The sequence below is a fragment of the Chinchilla lanigera genome, unplaced genomic scaffold (assembly GCF_000276665.1).
Source record: "Chinchilla lanigera isolate Chin_1 unplaced genomic scaffold, ChiLan1.0 scaffold00123, whole genome shotgun sequence".
In the NCBI taxonomy this organism is placed as follows: domain Eukaryota; kingdom Metazoa; phylum Chordata; class Mammalia; order Rodentia; family Chinchillidae; genus Chinchilla; species Chinchilla lanigera.
The window spans coordinates 3,355,454-3,361,352 of record NW_004955524.1 but is presented as its reverse complement, the minus strand read 5'-3'; the positions used below and the strand labels follow the sequence as shown (position 1 = coordinate 3,361,352).

At 55.4% G+C, this 5,899-nt stretch overlaps 1 protein-coding gene across 1 annotated transcript in view; it reads left to right on the top strand.

Annotated features, from left to right (window-relative positions):
* Window positions 1-5,604: 5,604 nt before the first annotated feature.
* The window catches only part of Ccdc124 (coiled-coil domain containing 124), a 6,305-nt gene continuing 6,010 nt past the window's right edge, over window positions 5,605-5,899 (top strand). The window contains exon 1 of the mRNA XM_005409551.1: window positions 5,605-5,649. The gene's annotated coding sequence lies outside the window, so the exon portion shown is untranslated. The remainder of the gene's footprint in view (window positions 5,650-5,899) is intronic.

Genomic DNA, 5,899 nt, shown 5'->3' with positions numbered 1-5,899 from the left:
ATAAATAAGTAAATAAATAAATACATACAAAAGAAAAAAAAAAAGATGCTGGAGCTGAGCCCAAGGTCATACGCATGCGCAACCTATGCCCCAGCACCCCCCTGAGCTCGGCCCTGCCTTTGAGCCCCGCCCCATGGCTAGGTCCCGCCCCGTCGCTGGCCAGGTCCTGGCCCCTTCCGGGTCGCAAACGCCAGGACAGCTGGGGTGGGCGCAGAGTGACATGGGGTGGGCGCAGAGTGACACGGGCAGGATAGCGCCTGGCATTTGCAGAGAGGGGCTGGTGCGGGCGGAGGGCGGATGGGACGCGGGGAGGAGGCTTGTGGGGCGTTGGGGACTCTTGGGCGAGGCTAGAGCAGGGGAGGGCCGGGGTCTGCTTTGGGTCCCGCCAGTGTCCAGGCTGTCCAGGAGAACGAGGGGCGCGACCATGTCGTCCTGTTTCAGCGCCCCCAAGTCCCTCACGACCCTCTTCCCTGGGCAGGACAGAACCTGTCCCCAGGGGGGCGCCGTGACCTAGGAGGAAATGCAGAGAAGCCGAGGCAGGAGGGTCTCTGGCACAGCGGGGCCACAGCACTGATTGCTGACTTAAAGAAGCAACAGGAGAGAAGGAAGGAAGGGAGCAGGGAAGAAAATAAAAGGAAGGTTAGGATTCTGCGACAGGGAGCAGGCACAGGAGCTGGAACCGGAGCCGCCCGAGGCCCGCGGGGAACGCTGGGCTCGGGCCTCCGGCGCCCTGACCCGGCCAGGCTGAACGAGCCCTCGCCTGGCCTTGCTGTCCCGGCCCGGGAGCCTGGCCCGAACCGGCTGGCGCAGAGACGCAGATAGATTCGGCCGGGAGGGACCGGCCAGGAGCCACTGAGCGTGGAGACCGCCCCAGGCCACCGAGGTGACAGCTGACATGATGACACAGCAAGACCCAGGTCACCCCTCCTTTGCTGGCCTGCCCTGCCCCCGCTCCGCCCACCTGCCGACCCCACCAGCAGCGGGCTCTTGGCCAAGAACAAAATCTCCTTCGCTGCTTGATCAGGCTCGGCCCGGCCGTGGGTTTCACAGCTCTGAGAGGGGAGCAGACCCAGTGAGGGGCACACACCGGGTGACCCAGATGGGGCACAGCCCGCTCAGCCCTGGCCCCAGCAGGGAGTTGCTTCTTAGAAGGCCACGGGGACAGGCCTGTCATCGCTGCACATAAGAGGCTGAGGCAGGAGGATCACTGTGAGTTTGAGACCAGTCTGGGCTACATAAGTGAGTTCAAGGCCAGCCTGAACTGCATAGCGAGACCCTGTCTCAAAAAGACAAAAAAAGGTGGGGGCGCTGCTGGGGATATAGCTCAGTGGCACAAGCGCCTGCCTAGCAAGCGCAGAGTCCTGAGTTCCGTCTCCGGTACCGCAAAAAAAAAAAAAAAAAAAAAGGGCAGCTTGGATTACAGAGAGAATTCAAGGCCAGCCAGGACTACATGGCGAGACCTGGTCTCAAAAATCAGCAATGAAAGGAAGAGGAGGATCGGGGGGAGTCGGGGGGAAGAGAAGGAAGCTAGCAACCGGCAAGGAAGAAGCTTCGAGGGGCACCGGCTGCTTTTTCTGGTATCTGCTCTTGCCAGAGATCGCCACGGGGACAGAGGAAAAACACATCCGGGCCCTTAATCCGTTTCTCAGGAAAAGTACCATTTGTATCTTCCTTTGAAGCAGTCGGAAACTAAAAAAGCTGTTTAGAAAAGAGAGAGAGAGAGAGAGAGGGAGAAGGAAGGAAAAAGGAAGGAAGGAAGAAAAGAAAGAAAAAGAAAGGAAGGAAGGAAGGAAGAAAGGAAGGAAGGAAGGAAGAAAGGAAGAAAGAAAGAAAGAAAGAGGGGCTGGGGATTTAGCTCAGCGGCAAAGCGCCTGCCTGGCAAGCGCAAGGTCGTGAGTTCGGTTCCTGGTACCGGAGAAAAACAGAAAGAAAGAAAGAAAGAAAGAAAGAAAGAAAGAAAAGAAAGAAAAGAAAGAGAAAGAAAGAAAGAAAAGAAACAGAACACAGCGACTCTTCCCTTTGGCCCACAGATGCCCCCAGGAGACACGCAGGGTGAAGCTGGCGCTCCATTTCCGGCCGTTTCCTTTGTTACCATACAGCTCTGGCTCAAGCCTGGCACTGAAGCACGCACCTGTGACCCCAGCAGTCTGGGAGGCTGAGGCAGGAGGACTGCAATTTCAAGTCTAACTTGGGCAGCTTAGCGAGATCCTGTCTCAAAATAAAAAAAGGAAGGAAGGAAGGAGAGAGAGAAGAGGGAGGGGAGGAGAAAGAAAGAAAAGACCGACTGATGAAAAGGGCTGCGACCCAGGTCAGTGTTTGCTCTTTGCCCAAAGCCGTGGCTCCATCTGCAGCACAGAAAACAAACAAACCAAAAAACTCACAAAAGGGAAACAACAGGCCCCAGACCCATGAAACTGAGCTTCCAGGTATTTGTTCCCAGGGGTCGGAACCCACAGCCAATCTGGACCCAGGGCTCTGCAGCTCGGGGCCTCTCCCCGCTCTGTGGGGATGAGGATGGCCAGCACCCACCCCTTACAAAGACAGTGTCGGCCTGCTTCCCGCGGAAACCAGGAGGCCAGCAAGACCCTGCCCCTCCCCACGGAGTCACCACCGCTAGGGGGAGAGACCTGAAGGACCCAGGCACAATGGTGCTCGCCTGTCATCCCAGCCTGCGGGAGGCTGAGGCAGGAGGATCGCTGACTTCAAGGCCAGCCTGAACTACATAGCAAAAAACCCTCTCTCGAGAAACAAAACAAGCAAACGCCAAATGAAAGTGTCTGGGTGTGGCTTGGTAGTGCAAGTTTCCAGCCGCAGAACACCGTTCCTTGGAGTATGTAACGTGACTTTGTCTCAGGCTGCCTACCCTTGGTTATCCGGAGCCAGGCACGGGCAAGGAAGGGATTTAGGGCTGAAAGGTACAGACTGCCTCCCAGGATGCATCCCTGTCGTTGGATTTGTTCCCACGCCTGCAGTGGTCAATATCCCAGAAGTCACAGCGGCACACACATACCTCCATTCCTCTCCGTCTCAGCCAGATGCTTTTCTAGGCTCTGACTACAGTGTTTTTAAAATTTTTTCTGTTTATTTATTTGTTCATTTTTGCTTTCTTGAGACAGGATCTCACTGTGTAGTTCAGGCTGCCTTTGAACTCACTACGTGGCCCACGTGGGCCTCGAAGTCACAGGGATCCTCCTGCCTCAGCTTCCCAAGTGCTGGGATTCCAGGTGTGCACCACTGTCCCCAGCTTGCTCTACAGTGTGTAATGACTCTTCTGCTAAGATGAAAACTCCGCCTCCTCTTGAAGGTGACACTGCCCGGACACACTGCCGGCAGCCGGGACCTCCCGTCACTTTTGTGTAAGAGCAGTGGTACACAGAGCCTGTGGGTTCCCGGGAACAGTAGCCCGGCTTTATGATCAAACTCCAGCCACCTCCGGCCAAGGTGCTGGGCACATGGTTACCAGGGCCCGACCCAGCAGTGCCTGGGGCTCCCCCACCCCATCTTCCCTCCCCTCCTGCTCCTTGGTCATGTCAGCTCGTCTCATTCAAAAGTAAAAGTCTTGCCGGGAGTGGTGGCACACACCCGTAATCCCAGCACTCTGAAGGCTGAGGCAGGAGGATCACTGAAAGTTCAAGGCCAGTTTGGGCTATATAGTTAGTTCAGGAGCAGCCTGAACTATACAAGACCCTGTCTCAAACAAACAAACACACAAAAGGCTAGAGGCCATAAAGGTATGAAGGAAAGTCACTCAGGGGTATGAATAGCAGGGCCTACGATTAGAAAATGACCCACTGAAAATCACTTGTAGCGAGATAGGATCTCGCTACAAGGTCCAGGCTGGCCTCAAACTTGCGATTCTCCTGCCTCATCCTCCAAGTGCTAGGAATACAGGCGTGCACCAGCAAGCCCAAGAAAATATTTTCACTCCCATAATGGTACCCAAATTCAGCTAGAAGAATGTCTAGAGGCCAGACCTTTGCCCTACTTTACCCCTCACGAATGAGGGGGAAAGCTGGGCTTGGTGGTTCATGCCTGTAATCTCAGCACTTAGAAGGCTGAGGCAGGAGGATTGCTATGAGTTCAAGGCCAGCCTGGACAGCACAGTGAGACCTGGTCTCAAAAAAAAGGAGACAAGAATGTGAGTGAAAATAAGAAAGAGGAGGCCTGTTCTGCTCCTATGACTGTGCTCTGCCTTGACCCAGCTGGGTATCCACTTCCCCCTCTCCTTGTTTATCTTTGGGGACAAGGTGCCCGTCCACAGAAGCTCCTCTCCCCTTGTCCAGTCCAAACCGGCTGGGAGTGACCATCAGGTGCCCTCAAGCTTTTACCATAATCCACCTGGAGCTTAGTGACAGCCTTAGTGCCACCAAAGTTGACAGCTGCCGTGACGACAACAGGAAACAACCATCCAAGCAGAAAGAGGTGGTGTCCAAACTCCCCTCCTTAGCTCATTACCCCTTTTTTCTATCTTTTTCTTTCTTTCTCCTTTTTCTCTCCCCTTTTTTTTTTGGTCTTTTTGAGACAGGGTCTTGCTATGCAGTTCAGGCTGGCCTTGAGCTCACTTTGTAGCACAAGCTGGTCTTGAACTTGCAATGATTCTCCTGCCTCAGCCTCCCGGGTGCTGGGATTATAGGCGTGCACCACCATGCCCGGCAACCTCCTCATTTCTTTTACGCCAAATCCATAATCTCCAGAGCCTCCATGAGTGGAGAGGTTGAGTTCCAAGTTTTATCTCCCGCTTCCTGGCCAAAACAAGTGTCTCCTTCACTGGGGATCAGCGTTTGGTCTCTTTTTTGTTTCTATATCTTTTGTTTTGTTTGAGACAGGGTCTGGCTATGTAGAGCAGGCTGGCCTCGAACTTGTGGCCATCCTCTTGCCTCGGCCTCCACATGCTGAGATAACAGGCATGCCCTATCATGCCTGGCGGTTCCATATTTTCTTTCTTTTTTTCTTTTTTTTTTTTTGGTTTTGGTTTTTTCCGGTACCAGGAGTCGAACTCACGACCTTGCGCTTGCCAGGCAGGCACTGTGCCGCTGAGCTAAATCCCCAGCCCCCAAAGTGCCATGATTTTGACAGGTGAAAAAGGATTCAGATTGCAGGAGAGCCCCCTGAGCCTCAGTTTCCCCACGTGGACAGCATGAGCGGTGTTAATATCTATGCCCTTTTCTTTTTTGCAGCTTAGGGTTCACAGTGAGGGGCACAGGATGTGGGTCAGGACAGTGCTTTCACAGCATAAAGTGGCTGCTAACGGCTGGATCCGTTTCAGGGCATGGACCGCAGTCGCCCTCTAGAGGCCGGGTAACTCCTGGCTGACGCTTCTGAGACCACGGGTGAACCCGTGGCCGCCATCTTTTTTCCGGGTAGCGACCATGTTGGTAAAGGCAGTCTTCTGGATTTTAGCTTTTACCCGCCTTCCTGATCCTCACTATAAAAAGTATACGCACACACCAGAGGTTTATGAAATATTCTCTTTTAAAAATGAAATAAATCCCCGAGAACTTTGACTTCGATCTCAAAACCAGACCGCCTTTCCTTTACCAAGATGTCGGCCACGCCGAAACGTAGGGAGCGCGCGCCGCCCGGAGGCCAGCGCGCAGGCTCCGGGGTGACGTCAGAGAGGCGCGACCAAGCCGGCGCTGGGGGAAGGAGGTAGGAGCGGCCGCGGCGCGGGCGGAGCCGGGGTGTGGGGGGCTGGCGGGTGGGGGTGCCGGGCTCGGGATCGCTGGCGGCTCAGCCCGGAGCGGGGCGCTCTGGGACGCGGGCGCTTCTGGCGCCCACTGTCGACAGATTCCAGGAGGCCGTGTCCGTTTCCCGGACCTGGGGACCGAAGTCCCGGGGGACGGCGCCGCTTGGGGCCGGGGCGCCCGCGCAGCCCCCGAGCAGCTTCCGGCCCGCGGCG